An 18,810-nucleotide genomic window follows, 5' to 3' on the forward strand; every position below is an offset into this window, starting at 1 on the left:
AATCCTTTTCATTCTTTCTTAGATTTCTCCATTGTTCTCATATTATTTAAAACTATGTTTCATATTCTTGTTGTCAATTTATAATTTCACTTATTATTACCAGAGAGTATGTCCTGTCAAGTATCTTGGTTATTTTGCTAAGGTTTCCCTTGTGGCCAGTACATGACCAGTTTTTATTATTTCCCTAAACATAAAGAAGAGAAAAATAACTATATTCTTAATCCAAAGATATAAATTATATATTTAAATTTATTACATTATTCAATTTCTTTCTGCCTTTACTGATTTTTGACCTACTGAACCTGATTTCGAAAGAAGTACGTTAGAATTTTCTACTTTTTTTTTTTTTTTTTTTTTAGAGAGAGAGAGAGAGACCAAGAGTGGGGGAGAGGGGCAGAGGAAGAGAGAGAATCCCAAGCAGGCTCCACCCTGAGGCCAATATGGGTCTCAAACCCATGACCCTGGGATCATGACCTGAGCCAAAATCAAAAGTCAGATGCTCAACCAACTGAGCCACCCAGGCACCCCAAAATTTACTACTATTTTAATCAGATTCTTATTTCATTTCTAAATGTTTTTAGGTTTACTTATTTAGTTTGAGAGAGGCAGAGAGAGAATGAGCAGGGGAGGGCAGATAGAAAGGGAGAGAGTCCCAACCAGGCTCCGCATTGTCAGTGCAGAGCCAGATGTGGGGCTTAAATTAAAAAATCATGAGCTCATGACCTGAGCTGAAACCAAGAGTGGAACACTTAACCAACTAAGCCATCCAGGTACCCCTCATGATATTTCTTTTTAATGAGTGGGTATCTTGTGATTGTAAGATGTCACTCTGTTACACTGAGTATTTTTAATTTTTATCCTTAGGTTTCATCTTGCCTAATACTGTTGTCATCCTTGCTCTCCTTCTGTTTCCATTGTTTTCCAAGAACTATTTTCCCACCATTTTATTTCTAATTTTGGCTTTTTCCATTCCATCTTGTATTTCACTTTCTGGTTTTCCCTTTTTCTTCTGTCACGGGTTTGGTCAAGTAAACACTCATGTCCCTATCTTTTTTTAATTTCTTTTTAATGTTTACCTTTTATTTTTGAGAGACAGAGAGAGACAGAGTGTGAGCGGGTGAGGGGCAGAGAGAGAGGGAGACACAGAATCCGAAGCAGACTCCAGGCTCCAAGCTGTCAGCACAGAGCCTGACACGGGGCTCGAACCCACAAATTGTGAGATCATGACCTGAGCAAAGTCAGATGCCCAACCAACTGAGCCAACCAGGCACCGCAACACTCATATCCCTATAGATTATTGTTTATGTAGAAGGTCCTCCTGTCCTCTGACACCTTCCTAGTCGTGACCTCTCCTCAGACTCATTATCAAACACATATTTATTTGTTTTGTCAGCCATCGGGGATTCCTAACATTATATTCTCCCTTCTTCTTCTTCTGCCCCTTCCCCTGTGGCTGTATCATGGGAAATCTTTGGGATATTTTTGCTTTCTCTTCCCCTAAATGAGAAATTTCACTTATTCTTTCCCTTTCTGTACCATCACTCACAACACTGACTCCTAGGTTCTAATGATGTAATTTAACACTTTTAATGCTTTTGCTTCTGGACGATTAGATTTTTTTAAAACTTGAATGTAATTATTTATTTTTAATTCTATTTTATTTATTTTAAATTCCAGTTAGCATGCGGTGTTATATTAGTTTCAGGTGTACAATGTGGTGATTCAGCACTTCCATACATCACCTGGTGCTCATCACAACTGCACTCCCCAGTGCCCATCACTATTTAACCCATCTGCCCCTCCTCTGGCAACCCTCAGCATTTTCTCTATAGCTGAGAATCTGTTTCTTGGTTTGTCTCTCTCTCTTTTTATTTCCTTTGCTTGTAGATTTTTAGTAACTACCGCAGGATTATTCTTGCTAACTTCTGCTTCCTCCTGCTTTTAATCCTCTCCCACATAAAGTGTCTGTGGTGGTACATTTATTGTTTAGTTAGAGTCTATTTCTGTGTATTGTCTACAGATGGGGTTTATGGATGATACCACCTCTGAATCCTGAACATGTGTAAATATCACTCACCCTGGCAGGTGATGATATCTTTGCTGCACATAGGGATCCTGGAATAAGAGTTCTTCTTGGAAATCTATGCATATTATCTGATGAGTTTCCAAAGCTGCAAATGAACCATTTCTAATCTTCTGTCTGTCCCTCATAAGTAACCTATTCATTCTTTCTAAGAATGTTAAGGTTTTTCTCTTTATTCTCAGCAACAGAAAGTTAGCCAGAATATGTCCGTGTGTGTCCTTTATATCAGTCTTCGACGAACTTCAGGGACACATTTAACTCTACAGACTTAAGTCCTACTTCAACTCAGAGAAATATTATTCCATTATTTGCTTAATTATGAAACTTTCAGAAGTTTTTTTCACGGCTGATGTTTTCTGTGTGTTACATTGCTGGGATGTGTCCCTTTCATCCCTCTTTATATTTTTATCCTATGTTTTGAGACAGTCCTTCCTTAGTCTTCCCAGCACTAATTTCATCCTCACCAGTTAAAGAAAAAATGTCACATTTTCAGTTCTGAAAGTCTGTGTGCTATATGTAATAAATCTTATACATTCTAATTATTTTTGTAATTTCACATGTCATTCTGTCCTTCCTTTCTCTTCTTGTTTGTCATTTTGTCTGTTTTTATCCACTCACTGGGGCTCAGATAAAGCTGTTGAGAGGCTTCAAGTGAGAGCAATCCCTCCTATAACAGAGAGTGTGTGTGTGCATGCATGTGTGTGCATGTGCATGTGTGTGCATGTGCATGCATGTGTGTATGCATTCGTGTGCATGTGTGTGCATGTATGTATGTGTGTGTGTTTATGCATGTGAATGTATGTGCATTCACATGCATGCGTGTGTGCACAGAAATCCAGGCCCTCCCCAGTCAGGGGGCGGTGTTCCAGCAGGTAAGCAGTAGTCCCTGTCCATGGTACCAGGAGGAAGCATCTCCCTTCTCTGGTCTTCTTAGTCTCCAGCCTAGAGAAAGGTAAATGGGATAGACTCGGCCCATATACTCAGGAATTTTTCTTTCTAGAAGTGTAGCAGGTCTCCTTAGGGATTCTTGCACATGGGTAAGTTCTAGCCATCTTCTGAGAAATTCACAGATCCTCAAGAGCTCAGACTTCCTCATAATCCTACCAAATTCCAACTCCAGTGATCTCTGCTTTTTAATCCCCAGACCCCATACGGGCACTGTCCAGGCTGTGGCAGAGCCTGAGCCTCACTCTTGGCCCACATTTTGGCCACTCTTTCTGATAAATCCTACTGCTATTTGGCTTGGGAAAGGTGGGGAATAGTGAACAGTTAATAAAGGGGAGCATTAGGATACATTCAAACTTCCATCTCCCCAGAATCCTCATGGTGTACGTACTGAGAGGCAGGGAATTAGAGCAAAAGCACAAAAGGTTTCAGAAAGGTAGTACATACATGCTTAACTATAGGTAGTATATCATAAAAGGAGAGAAAAATATTAAAATCTTTATGATTTATCCAGAGCAATTGGGGAAGAAGTGTTTAAAAATACATAAACAAATTTTAAAAAAAAACTCTGTAGACTTTGCATTGTCACATATGTGTAGGCTCCAGTAAGCCATCTTGAATATCTGAAATATGGCATAGCTATTTCATATATATGTCAAGCCTCAAATCTGTGGCATATTTTATTCAGTGCTTTTTACATTATAGGTGGTTTTTAATTTAGACCCACCAGGTCATTTAATATGCTGATAGGCTAAAACTTGGCTAATAATTGCTATCAGAATACTTCTAAGTTAACTAATTTGCAAGAAGAAAGAAAAATCAGCAATCTTGTCAGAATGTTTGTTTTTGCTAAGAGACCCCATTTCACACTTTAATTCCATCCATCAAGTCTAAGTGCTTTTTTATGAGACAGAAGAGTCAACATTTACCTGGAACTGATGAACACCCTTTGATTTTCATCTGGAATTGAAAGACAAGTCATTTGTCATCAAGAATAATTGCAAAATTAATCAATTCAGGATTCCTCACATTTTTTTAAGATTTGAGCTGACATTTTCCCTTCACATCTATGGAATACAACCCTAGATATACTGGCTGCAAATGATATTTTATGACTTTTAATCAAATATTCAGCTCTAGAAGACAACAGCTTATAAAAGTGACCTGTCTCAGTTTCCATTATTATTTTGATGAGAGCTGCCTTTCAGCCCATAGAAATTAAATAGCCAGAAAGCTTTTTTCAGATGTTCATTTAAATTTGAAAAAAAAAAAACAACAAAACAAAACCTGAGAGCATGTTCATTGCTCTCAATAAAACAGTTATTTTTTGACTAGAAAAGAAATCCAAGGGCATTCAGCAGAAACCAGAGCAGAACAATGTGGCAATAGATTCAGGCAGAGTGGAGAAAGTGTGGTCAGTTGAGTAAGGAGCTGATGAGTCAAGATTAAATTCCAACCAAAAATATCAGTGGCTTGACCAATATGATAAGGGTCCTGATCAAGAATGAAGGCAGAATGGCTTGCAGCTAGGTTGAGCAACAAAGCCCCAGAAAAAGGTGACAAAGGCACTCAATGGGGTAAGTAACACGGACAGCTCCAACTGAGCCCTCCTTTCAACCTGCTGCCTTAGCCTGACCACCAACCAGCAAAGCAGGAGAATTCTTTCTGAGGCCTCCCAGGAGCAAGTACTGGCCCACAATGAAGGACCTAGGCCTCATCTGCAAAGAGCCCTCAGTTGGCAAGTTGGGGGGCTGATTTCTGGCCCAAGAGTTGATGCCAGGATTCTGCCCCTGTCTAGGGCCATACCATGGGTCTCTGTGTGAGGTTCCTGCTCTCTTTCCTTTAAACAACAAAGGGGATCACCCAAACAATGAATGCCCAGAAAATTCTGATAAATTACAGAAAGTATAGGAAATTGAAGGAATCACAACTGAAAGCAACAGACAAAAAATTCAGGAGGAAAAAATATATCGAAGTACTTTTCCTCCATTAAAATAAGGTCTCTAGGACAAAGGGTGCTCTCTTTTTACTCATCATAGCCCTTTTTAATATCAAGCCTTTGTGTAAGGAAATAACAGAATGCAATGTGTGGGAGGGACAAGAGCCTTAAGAAACCCATGTGGCTGCCCTAGGAGGTGTCAGACACTGTTATCACCCCCAGACCCTAATCTGCTGAAACCCCAAGGCCTTGCCTGCTTCATCTCATCTATCTCAAGAGCAGGAGCCAGCCATGGCTAAGCCTGGCAATATTCACAGTCCGGTGCCACTGGGGTTCTTCCCTAAGACCTTTATTCCATATGGTGTGGTAAGCATTCCTCACTTCCCAGCTAGCACCATACTACAGGTGTTTGTACATACTGTTGCCTCTGTATGAAAAACCCCCTTCCTCAGTCTCCTCCCTACTGTCCCTGACTGACTCTTATCAGTGTAGAAGCCACTTCCTCCAGAAAGTCTATCTTGGCAGGTGCCCCCTCTTATGTGTTCTTCATTTGAATATAGTGTAGCATTTATTATATATAGTATGCCATTGCTCTTTTAATGGTCAACCTTCCCCACTAGACTGTAAACTCCTTGAAAATAAGACTTATACCTTGTTCACTGCTCTCTTATGAGTGCTTTCCATTATACCTGGCTAATGTGTATTTACATTTATTGAAGGAATGAACCTCTCTGTCTACCTAGAATAGTCTTCCCTCCTAGAATAATCACAATTTCCTTACTTTTCATATCCTGTATATAGTCCACAGACAGAAAATGGTAATGAATTTGGCTTCAAGTTAGCGTTGAAGTGGGATTTTGCGGGGGTGGGGGGGGTGACTACAGTAGATAAAGCAGTTGTTTATCTACTATAAACAGTTGTGCTGTGGTAGTTGGATGGTTTCTGTACCTATAGCATATGCTATTGCTATAAAAGTTCCTGTCCCAAATTTGTTCCTTCATATCACCATGGCCCCTCTGAGTGTTCTCACAATGGTCTTGGAAATATTATGTACCTTAAGCAAAGCCAAGAAAGCTCTGAAAGCTAATGGATCTTTGAGGAAGCATTGACTTTTGATGTTTTGTGTACCTAAAGTTTTTTTAATTAAAAAAAAAAACATTGCATTTCAGATTTATTGTGACATAAATTATTGTCCTCAGTTGCAGGGTATTTGTTATCTCAAATACACTAGTAGGTTACATGGGGTTCAGCAATGTCCTCCATGATGTATACAAATTTTCATGTAACTATTGACTCCCCAAACACTTAACTACTAACAGCTTACCAGAAGCCTTACCAATAACATATACAGTCCACTAACACCTATTTTGTATGTTATATGTATTACATGCTGTATTCTGACAATAAAGTAAGCTAAAGAAATGAAATGTTAAGAAAATAACATGACACTATACCATATTTACAGAAAACAATCCCCATAGAAGTGGGCCCACACAGTTCAAACTTGTGTTGCTCAAGGATCAACTGTACGATAGTATCTCATTCATCCAGGGACTTATTTAAACTTTTAGCCCTCTTTTAAGTGCAGATAGTGTTGCTAAGAGACTCTGTGATACACACATCACAAATCCCTAGACCATCTGCTATTTGCCTCTTCAGCCTCAAAGCCATCCTCAGAGCCTAGTAAGCCCTCTGGGATTTGTCAACCCACAAGTATTAAACAGAGAAAACCAAAGGACACATTGGAGATGCTGAATTCCGCTGCAGAGGCTGCAGATGGGAACAACCAGAGGAGCTAAGAATTGAGATGAGAGAGAAGAGAATACATATCTAGTGATTTTATTTTTATTAAGTGGCCTAAGTGGAGATAGTTGCAGTCATTATAGGCTTCACTTAGACCTTCACTTTACCATAAACACAAGTCCAAAAAATCAGATAAAACTACCTGAACAATAAGTTGAAAACGATGCCTGTATCCTTGATACTAAAGTTTCTACAAGCATGAATCAAAGGTCTTTTTTTCTCAGATTATATTTGTTAAACCAACAACCAGACTTTGTGAGATTTCTGTAATAGTCTTATCAAGCAATAACACCTAGACTTGTCTGACTTCCCTATTTTTTGGTACTTTTCATAAAAAGACAATGTATGATAACAGGAGAACTTGAAGCCCCAATGCACCTATAGTTGACCTATGCTTCAAAGGATATCGCAGAGGAACATCAGGCCCAAAATGCCGTGCACGATAACCTGAAAAGGGTCCATGCAAATCCAGCCCTGCTCTCCATCCAAGTCTGCCTTTCCTGGAGGTGGAGTGCTCTCTTCAAGATGCAAATCTGGCTGTACCACCCCATGCCTCTGACCTATGACTCGTCAGACAAAGACACACCTTGAATGTGGCCCCCTAGGCCCTCCATTCTTTGTCTTTGCCCCCTACCTTTCAGACTCACCTCCGACCAGTTCCGTTTGCTCTCTGCACCTCCCCAAACAGAGCTCTCTCGGTCTGATGCTGTCACAGATTCGGTGGCCAGGCTGCCACATGAGTTGCTCTCCTGGGCTTCTTCTTCATGCACCTGTCCGTCCAGTTCCAATCCACCCTCTGTTCCTTAGCTTAATCACTGTCTCATCAGACAACCCTGCCCTGCTCTCCCTGACTAGGCCGAAGAGCCCTGCCATGGTCTCACAAAATCACGTGCTCTCTCTGGGGCTCTTCTCACCGTTGTGATTTTACTTATGTATCTATGTGGCTATTTGGTGGCCTCACCCATTAAATGATAAACTTCATGGGGTTCAGAGACCATATCTATTGCTGTTCATCAGTGAATACCCAGCACCTAACATTGCCTGCAATATAGTACGTGAATATTCCTTCAATAAAAGAGCAAGGGAAAACAGAAAAGAAAGAGGAAAGGGAGGTGGGGGAAGGAAAGAAAAGGGGGGAAGGAAGAAAAGGGAAAGAAGACACCAGACTTACAAAAAGTAAACCAACACATGCTAGTATTTCAATGAATTTAGGGTGAAATTGATGAGTATTGGAGAGAAGCCTCAAATTCTAAGTCTGCTGTTATCTGTTAACTGACCACACGATCAACCCTCTTGGGAGTCCGGTTGCTGCCTCCTTGGAGGTTCTTTTACAAAGGAAGAAGGAGTTAAATTTCCCCTACAATGGCTTTATCAATCAAAAATGTGCAATGGGGTTTCCAACGAACCTTTAAAGTTGGCCCTCAGACATTTCTGAGCAAGGAGGTGGGTGCCTTTCACATCCCAGAAGCTCTGTGCAAAGGAAGAGATCACTTCCAAGTAGGTCATCATATACTAAATTGATGAGTTTTTAGCAACACACTCTTCCAGATTCCTCCAATTCCTCTTCCATCTTCAGTGTTGACACATAATGCTTTATTACCTCCTGATCAATATTATTGACCACGCTCACCAAGTACCTAGCCACCTCTGGAAACCACAGAGGCAGTGTGCCATATTGACTTCAATTATAGAATCCATTGTCTCATCAATAAACCATGGGAAAGAACAGTATGCTCTATACTATGTTACAGCATATTGAGTTACTGTAATGAAAAGTAATTATTTGCACATAAAACTCTTTAGAATAGTGCCTTGCACACACAGTAAGTGCTCATTACGTGTTAGCTGTTTATTTATTTACAAGAACTTCAGAAATTCTGTCTCTGAGAAAGTTGCGGCAAGAAGGCTTTTGAATTCCTTTCTCAGCTCAGGCAGAACACTGCCCACAACTTGCTACGTTAATTAAACCATGTCTTCTGTGTTCTAGTTTTGCCATTGTTTCCCTGGTGTCCCACAGGATGAAAGTGTCTGCACCCTACATACCCATGCCTTCTTCCAACATGCCCAATGGGCCATAAATTCCAGCAAAGCCAACAACTTTGGCTCTTTCTGAGTCTCTGCCTGAGGTTGGAGACAGTATGTGCTCAGTTTCTTGGGTGCTCCCGATGTGTCTGCTGGGATGAGGAGACTTCCTTTCACCCCCAAGTACTCACCCATTCTCGGTGGGCCTCCTTTCAGGCTGATGGCATGTGCCCAGCCCCAGGGAGCAGATGTCCTGTCCTCACTCCATGCCAACACTTCCAGGCGTTTGACGCAGGATAGTGAATTACTGTATCTATGAATAAAAATATTAAAAGGTTTCTGTTTCCCAGATATCTTCACTCCGTGTGCATGTTTTAAAAATGTCTTCTTTCCGGCACCAACTTCTTCAAGGCACTCTGTTACAATGGCTTTTTGATAGACTGACCCACTTAACTCCCAAGATCAAACAAACTCCAGGTTACATCAATTTGAGCCAAAAAAAAAAAAAAGTCTCATGCATGCCCCCGGCTTCTGTGGCTCCTTCACAAATAAGGCCCGCTCATCTCAGTATTTTGGCCCATTCTCTTATCTCTGGACTCAAGCTGAAGATGTGTGAGGCTGATTGATTCATTAATGCTGGTGAAGAGTTTATTTCATTTGCCTCTAAGTGTGGAGGGAGGGTATAGATACAAAGCAAAGAATCAAGGGCGTTTTATTCTTAAGTAACTATAAAGAAATTTATAAATTTTAAGATACTTTCAAAATTGCTCTCTCATTCTTAGCACCAAGTCTCTATAATCAACAGGAGAAATTACGTATTTAAATAGGTGTAGGTGAGTCAATAAATGAGAAATTTAATTCCTAAATAATATCTCTCCACAAACAGAAATAAGATATGAAGGGGGTGCCTGGGTGGCTCAGTTGGTTAAGTGTCCGGCTCTTGATTTTGCTTCAGGTCAAGATCTCATGGTTCATGATTTGAGCCCTGCATTAAGCTCTGCACTGACAGCATGGAGCCTGCTTGGGATTCTCCCCCTCCCAATCTCTCTGTGCCTCTCCCACTCACATGCACATGCTCTCTCTTTTGTTCACTCTCTCTCTCTCTCTCTCTCTCAAAATAAATAAATAAACTTTAAAAAAAAGAAATAAGATATGAAGGGCCAAATATTACATGGTGTTAAAGTATTACAAGTTGCACACGTTCATTTTGTGTAAAATAAAAATCTATCATAAGAAGAAAGGTTCCTTGAGAATGTGTGTATACTTTAGGTCAGAAAATGTAACTCTCTCTCCCTCTCTCTTAGCCCCTCCCCTATTTACACTATCTCTGTCTCTCTCAAAATAAATAAGTAAACTTAAAAAATTAAAAAGTGTAAGAGTAGTCCTATTTAAGAAATGTTTATAGCAACTTACATTTTATTTTATTTATTTTTTTAAAGTCTATTTATGAGATAGAAAGCATGAGTGGGAGAAGAGAAGAGACGGGGCGGGGGACACAGGATCTGAAGCGGGCTTCCAATATAGGGCTTGAACTCACCAACCATGAGATCATGACCCGAGCCAAAGTCAGACACTCAACCATCGGAGCCACCCGGGCCCTGCAAAAGCAACTTACATTTTAATGCCCCGTTATAATCTGTTTGCAAAACAAAACAAAAACAGAGCAAGCTCCTACCTGAACACAGACAATAATGCACAGGCCAGGGAAAGGATACTTACAATTACTTGCATTATGTAAAGCCAAGGGCTAATTATTCAGAGGGTAAACTGAGGTAACAGTGTGCATTGACAGAAACCATAATTTTCAGAGATCCTTCTGTTGCTAACTAGCGATAGAGTCATTATTATACATCCACAAAAGACTTAGACACAAAAACTGGCGGGGAGAGGGATGGCAGACAAGATTTATTTAGGAAGCATTCTCAAAACAGCAAATAATTGCCAGAAAGTAAGACCCAAAAAAAGTCTGAGTATCATCACAGGTAACAGCAATGAACAGATCACCCGAGCAACGGTTGGGGTCGGTGCCCAGGGGAGATGAACTTCGTGCTTAAAACTTAAAAGATTGGATCAGGATTATAAAACCAAGTTTGTATAAAATGTTCTCCAGAACCATATATTCTTACCAATATAGTTTATATACAAATGCGTCTGAGTAATTAGATAATAATGCTAAGGATGCCATTTTGGTAGATGAGAAGTTAACACAGAGTAAAATGCATTTGAAACAGTGTCACTACAGAAAGGAGAAATATTTATTCTAATGTCACCCCCCAGCCAAAAAGTTAATATACATATAATCAATTATCAGAATTATCTGGGTGAGAGGGTCTCTATCACCAAGTGGGTGAGAAATTCCACATCCGCTCCACAGATGGAAACCCTTCTCTTGAGGAGAGCTGCCAAGACCACAGGGCTCCCTCTCCCCAGCTCCCAGTCTGGGACCCAGGATATCTGACAGGGAGCCCGAAATACATGAAATGAAACAGACACAACTGAGGGAAGAAATAGACAATTCACAATACCCACTGGAGACTTTAACACCTCAATATTAGACAGAGCAAAGGACAGTGGATAGAATAACTAAGCAGATGACAAAGAAACCAAAGATTTGAACAACACCATAAGCCATAAGACATAACACGTCTATACGGCACTGCACGCAGCATCCACAGATGCACTTTCTCCTCAAGTGTACCTGGAACTTTTTCCAGGATAGACCACATATGAGGCCATAAAACAATCCTCCCAAAATTTAGAGGGTTGAAAAGATATAAATGGTATCCTCTGACCATAATGGAAAGTCATTACGAATGGATAAAAGATTTGGGGGAAATTCACAAATACATGGAAATTAAATACTCTATTTACATGCTGATTATGTAATTATTGCATCACTCTGTGATTATACTGAAAACCACCAAATTGTATACTTTAAATGGATGAACTGCAAGGCATGTGAATTACAGCTCTAAAAATCTGTTTATTAAAAAAGAATACATACTTCAACATACACACGCACTCACACACACATGCCTACGGTAATTTAAGTATATACGTGAAAGGGAAATTTTATAAAATAAAAAAAATTTGAAAAATTGATTTGCTTCAAAATATTATTTTAGTTTGTAGGCTCCTTTGTACATTCAAAATAATTTATTTGCATATTATTTCATAACATTTTGTGACTGATACGCATGTCTTGAATGTTCCAAGGCATTTTGTTAAGATTAAGGAAACCTTAAATAAAAGTCATTCCCATCTGAGTTCATTTCCTTTATCCTTTCCCTTGTCCAATATCAGGATAACAAAAAAGCCTCTAAACATAGCTGTGTTTCACATGAGGAGCCCCAGTAACTTGAAAAAAAAATGAAGAAACTGTTTTTAAGCACACAGTGAAGACTTTTTCTACGTCTCAGAAACTCTTAATCTGTGAGCCAGTTATTATTTAGTTATGGTAGTAATAACACAGCAAATTAAAGCATCATTTTTGCATTTTCTCCTATCAGTGTTTTTAAGATTATCATAAAATTTAAGCAGAAATCTATGCACAAATAAAATCTAAACAGCAATGTCTAATCTCTTCCAGAGAAGGGCTCAATACATACCAAGCTGTTTCCATTTAAAATCCTTTAAAATACCAGTCACAACAGGCAGAAAGCACATAACTATAACAATATAACAGCTGCCATTTATTGAACACTCTCTGCTAGCCAGGCACTAAGCTAGCATTCTTCACTCATTATCTCATTTAACCTTCAGGGCAACTTTATAAAAAATGTATCACTAACATCCCTACTTTCCACATGAAAGAACTGGAAGTTAGAGAGGTAAAACAATTTGTCCAAGGCCAACACTTCAGCCAAGATCAAAAGGTCTTTCCATGAGGCAGACAGCCCATACTGATAGAGCTGCAACGGTTAGTGAAATACTGAAACAGTGTTGTACTGGTTGGTAAATGGCCACTTCCCAGCTCTCCCCAGTCATACGTTCCCACTGCTCTAGCTACCTGGGCACCTCTCCAGGACCCTCCCACCTTCCCACAACCCAAAGCCGATGACTTGGCCCCTGCTCCGTCTCTACCTTCTGACTGGCTGTGCCCATGCCCGTGCCTTAATAGTTGTTAAATATTTAACATAACCCCCTCCTGTCAGCCTCCAAAATCCATGCACCTGTATACAACTCTGTCCAGAAATCCTGGGAGAGTACAGTTGATGACCGAGCCAACATTGATTTCAGAACAAGTCAGCTTCCTGGGGGTGTGGCCTTCGTCACAGGTCAACATTGCTGATTGCTATCGTAGCAGGATCCCAGCTCTTAATACTGCACGACACAAACCCAATACACCGTTAAGCAGAGACTGGCGTGCATCCTTCCCTTCGGACCTGCCCAAGTTAAGAGAGGAAATGAGAATGAAGGTATCGGCAAAACCACTTCCCACTAAGGTGTCTCCAATATAATTATTATCAAAATTGTCATCATCACCAGGCATTTACAAAGGCTCCTCACTTTAACTGAGCAATGGAGCTGTTTTTCATTTTCTCACGAAAATCATGTGAAATAGGTTAACTTTGCTCATTGTAATGCGGAAAGGCCTGGATATTGCACAGGGTGAGTAGCATTCCCAAGGCACCTGGCAAACGAGAAGAAACTACTCTTGAGTGCTCTGTCTCATCAAGTACTGCTGCCTTTTTTATTTGGTCTGCAACAGGAAAGTGAAGGCGCGGTTGTTTTAAATATTTCGGTTCAAAAAATGTTTTGGCTTGAAGTAAACAACTGAGAAAAAAAGGAAATTTTATTTGGCCAACTTAGTTATAATTAGTCTATAGTCTCCCTTACTTTCCTCCTAGTTACACATTTAGCATCATAAGAAGGATGATGTACATGTGCGCACACACACACACACACACACAACATATTAGAATAAACAAATTCAGTAAAGTTGCAGGATACAAAATCAACATATAAGAATTCACTGCACATTTTTCATACAAATAACGTGTCTGAAAATGAAATCAAGAAAATCATCCCATTTCAAATCACATCAAAAAGAATAAAATACTTAGGAATAAGTTTAACCAAGGAGGTGAATTATCTACACACTCAAAACTATAAGACACTGCTGAAAGAAATTGAAGATATTAAAAAATGGAAAGATTCTGTGTTCACAGATTGAAAGAATTAATGTTGTTAAAATTGTTCATACTACCCAAATCAACCCACAGATTCAGTGCAATGCTTATAAAAACGCCAATGGCATTTTTCACAGAAATAGAAAAAATAATAACAAAATTCCTATGGAACTACAAAAGACCCCAAACAGTCACAACAACCTGGAAAAAGAAGAACAGAGTTGAAAGCATCACAGACCTCATTTCAAATTACTTTGCAAAGCTATAGCAATCACAACAGTGTGGTAGGGGCATAAAAACAGGCACACAGACCAATGGAACATAACAGAGAGCCCCCAAATAAACCCCTGCATACACAGTCAACAGATATTTGACAAGAGATCCAAAAATACTCAATGGAGGAAAGATAATCTCTCCCATAGATGGTGTTGGAAAAACTGGATATTCATATGGAAAAGAATGAAATTGGACCTTTATCTTACACCATACACAAAAATAAACTCAAAATAGATTAAAGACTAAAAACCATAACTTCTAGAAGAAAACATAGGGAAAAATCTTTTCGAATTTGGCCTTGGCAATGATTTTTTGTATATGGCACCCAAAACTCAGCCAACAAAAGCAAAAATAAGCAAGGGTTGGGGTGCCTAGGTGACTCAGGCAGTTAAGCCTCTAATTCTTGATCTCGGCTCGGGTCATGATCTGATAGTCACGAGATTGAGCCCCGCTTGGGATTCTCTCTGTCTGTTTCTGTTTCTGTCTCTGTCTCTCTTTCTCTCCAATGCACATGCACTCACCCTTGCTCTCTCTCTCTCTCAAAATAAATAAATAAACATTAAACAAAATAAGCAAGTGGGACTCATCAAACTAAAAAGCTTCCACAAAGTCAAAGTAACAAATTGAAAGGACAATCTATGGATTGGGAGAAAATACTTGTAGATCATACATCCGATAAGGGGTTAATATCCAAAATATATAATAAAGTCATACAACCATATAACAATAGAAAAAAGATTAATAAGAGGGCAAAGAACTTTAATAGACATTTTTCCAAAGAAGACATACAAATGGCCAACAGGTATATGAAAGAGTGCTCAACAGGGAAATGCAAATCCAAACCACAATGAAATATCACCTCACATCAGTTAGGTTGTCTGCTATCAAATAAATGAAACATCAATGTTGGCAAAGGTGTGGAAACTGTTGTACTATGTTGACGGGAATATAAATTGGCATAGCCATGGTAGAAGACAGTATGAAAGTTCCTCAAAAAATTAAAAATAAAAATACCATATGGCCCAGAAATCTCTCTTTTGGGTATATAACCATATGATATTAGTACCTGGAAGAGATAATCTGTGCTCTCATGTTCACTTCAGCACTATTCACAGTAGCCAAGATATGTAAACAACCTACGTATCTGTCAATGAATGAACAGATGAAGAAAATGTGGTAGATACATACAATGGAATATTTTTCAGTCTTAAAAAAGAAGATTCTGCCATTTGCAACAACATGGATGAACTTGGAGGTCTTTTGCTGAGTGAAATAAGCCAGGCACAGAAAGAAAGAAAAAAACCCTGTGTGATCTTACTTATATGCAGAATCTTAAAAAGGTAAATACATAGATGGAGAGAGTAAAAGAGCAATGGCCAAGAGTGGGAAGAGTGGGAAGTTGGGAAAATGGGAAGATGTTGGCCCAAGTGTAAAAAGTTACAGTTATGTAGGATTAATAAGTCTAGAGAGCTAGTGTACAGCATGATAATTATAGTTATGTTAATAATATAGTTATGAATAATAATAATAATAATAGTTAATATTGAATCCTGGAAATTTTCTAGAAGAGTACATTTCAGCTGTTCTCACTACACACATACACACACAAAATAGTAGCTATGTGAAAAGATATGTTAAGTAGCTTGTCAGTAGTAACCTTTTCATTATGCATATGTATATCAAATCATCCCGTTGTACACCTTAAATATATGCAATCTTGGGGCGCCTGGGTGGCGCAGTCGGTTAAGCGTCCAACTTCAGCCAGGTCACGATCTCGCGGTCTGTGAGTTCGAGCCCCGCGTCAGGCTCTGGGCTGATGGCTCAGAGCCTGGAGCCTGTTTCCGATTCTGTGTCTCCCTCTCTCTCTGCCCCTCCCCCGTTCATGCTCTGTCTCTCTCTGTCCCAAAAATAAATAAAAACGTTAAAAAAAATTTAAAAAAAATTAAAAAAAATATATGCAATCTTTATTTAAAAAATAAAATGATCTATATTTAATTTTTTTTTACCCTATGACCCAGCAATAGCACTGCTAGGAATTCACCCAAGGGATACAGGAGTGCTGATGCATAGGGGCACTTGTACCCCAATGTTTATAGCAGCACTCTCAACAATAGCCAAATTATGGAAAGAGCCCAAATGTCCATCAACTGACGAATGGATAAAGAAGACGTGGTTTATATATACGATGGAATACTACTTGGCAATGAGAAAGAATGAAATCTGGCCATTTGTAGCAACATGGATGGAACTGGAGAGTGTTATGCTAAGTGAAATAAGTCAGGCAGGGAAAGATAGATACCATCTGTTTTCACTCATATGTGGATCCTGAGAAACTCAACAGAAGACCAGGGGGGAGGAGAAGGGGGGGAACCCAAAAGTTACAGAGAGGGAAGGAGGCAAACCATAAGAGACTCTTAAATACTGAGAATAAACTGAGGATTGATGGGGATTAGGGGGGAAGGGGAAAGTGGGTGATGGGCATTGAGGAGGGCACCTGTTGGGATGAGCACTGGGTGTTGTATGGAAACCAATTTGACAATAAATTTCACATAAAAGTAATAAACAAATAAGAAATAAAAAGGAGGAGGTACAGTAAACATAGCAGAGAATCAAGGTTAAAAGTAAGCAAATACAGGGGACTGGAAAATCTTTCACACACACACACACACACACACACACACACACACACTCCTAAAATGTGTTTCATGGCCATTAAAAGTGTGCTACTTACTCTACTGGGTTTAACATGATGCTACAGCAACACTGTATTGCATGAAGCACATGGGGTTATTTCCATTGTAGAGCAGAGGGTTCTGAGGCTGAAAAGGGCAGTGACTTTTCAAGAACACTCCCATCAGCAGTGGTGAAGCCACAACCAGTGTCCCCATGGGGGCTGTTGGAAGGGCAAGAGGGAAGCTAAAGCCATGATCTCCAAGAGTCCCCTATCCTTTCCAACCTCCTGTCACTTATAACTGTCCTATGAAGGTCTTCACTAGGATGGGCCAGCTTTCCAGACCTCTCTGTCCAAAGTGCTTCCCACTGCACTTCAGGAGCCTCCAGGATGCTCTCCCTTTCTTATCTGGAGTTTAAATTCTAAACTGCGAGAGTGACTATTTCAGACTCCATCCTAACTGTACAAGAAACCGAGAGTTATTTCAGTGTTGGCTTTGAGCATTTCTTACTCACTGTCCATATTCACAATTTCTCGCCGCATGTTATTCCATTCACCAGAGCTTTGTCTCCCCTCCCTGAGTTGGAAACAGAGCCTGTCTGGGATGTCACCGCCCTACACTGACTCACCTGGGAAGCAACAATCCAGCGGCTATGTAAACTGGGGGCTGGGGATGGGATCACAAAGGCTGTGTGCATATTTTGATTGTAGTCAGTAGAGTGCCAAGGTGGATGAGTCCTGCACCTTTGTCTTTGATCTCCAAAAAGCATTTGAAGATTAATTTAAACATCAAAGGTAGATCACGTGACTAAAATGCTTCCCAATTTCTGCCAACTATTATGATTTTTTAAACCCTGAATCAGTATTTCAGACAAATTCACATCTAGGATTAACTAGCCTGCCCTTCCTCAAATTCTTTAAATCTCCGTTAGAAAACGGTAAGCTGTTTAAACCTTTAAATCAAAACAGCGTTGACTCTTAAATACCTGAAGCTTAAAAAAGGTCTGAAGAGTTTAGAAAAACCTCTGCCAGCATAGAGCTTAGGCTTAGTTTCATTGGATCTTCCAAATTTTTCATTAAATTATCAACTTGCTTTTTCTCCAGAGTCTTTGTAATATATTTCCTGGATAAAAGCCTACACCTTAAATTCAGACTTATTGAAGCTTATGTATAGCTATCCCAATAAATAAACACACACACACACACACACACACACACACAAACACACACAGAGAAGTCCACAGGCATGTTCAAATTCTTAGCCAGGGTATTAATGAAGATATTTGGCCTTGATTCTACTGTATTTACATGCACACTTAATATTCTTAAACATGTTATATAATGGGCACAGGTTCAAGTATGGGCAATAAACTCTGCTTTACTTTTACGTTTAGCCCTCTTCGTCAGAATAAGATTATGCAATAATTTCTAAGAATTTAATGTCTCTTTCCTCAGATAATCTCTTCAGAATAACTAGATTATTTAATCTTGTCTTTTAATCTTCTTTTCTTCCCAGACATCTGGATCCAACTATTTCTTAGATAATACAGAAATTATTCCATTGTTCTGTTCTCAAAAGCAGGACTGCATTAAACATCTCTCTGTATCCAAATGCCTAAAACAGTGCCTGGCTTGGAGTACACGTTCAATAAATGAATGTTTGTAATAAACAATTTTAAAGGACTTGTGTTTTTCTGGAGAAAATAAAAGTCTCTCTCAACCAAAACCATATAATAAAAGAGCTTCAAATCACTTATCTGATGTATATGTAAGAAACTACATCTATAATAGCAAACATTTAGATATAAAACATATGCCAACTTACCTAGCTTATGTACATGGCACATACCAATGATAAGAAAACATTTTTTTGAGTAGTGGACATGTTGCCTCAAGCTTCAAATTTTTCAAACTTCAAACAAGCAAAAGCTGGTAAGTG

This window comes from Acinonyx jubatus, chromosome D3 (assembly GCF_027475565.1).
Source record: "Acinonyx jubatus isolate Ajub_Pintada_27869175 chromosome D3, VMU_Ajub_asm_v1.0, whole genome shotgun sequence".
NCBI lineage: Eukaryota > Metazoa > Chordata > Mammalia > Carnivora > Felidae > Acinonyx > Acinonyx jubatus.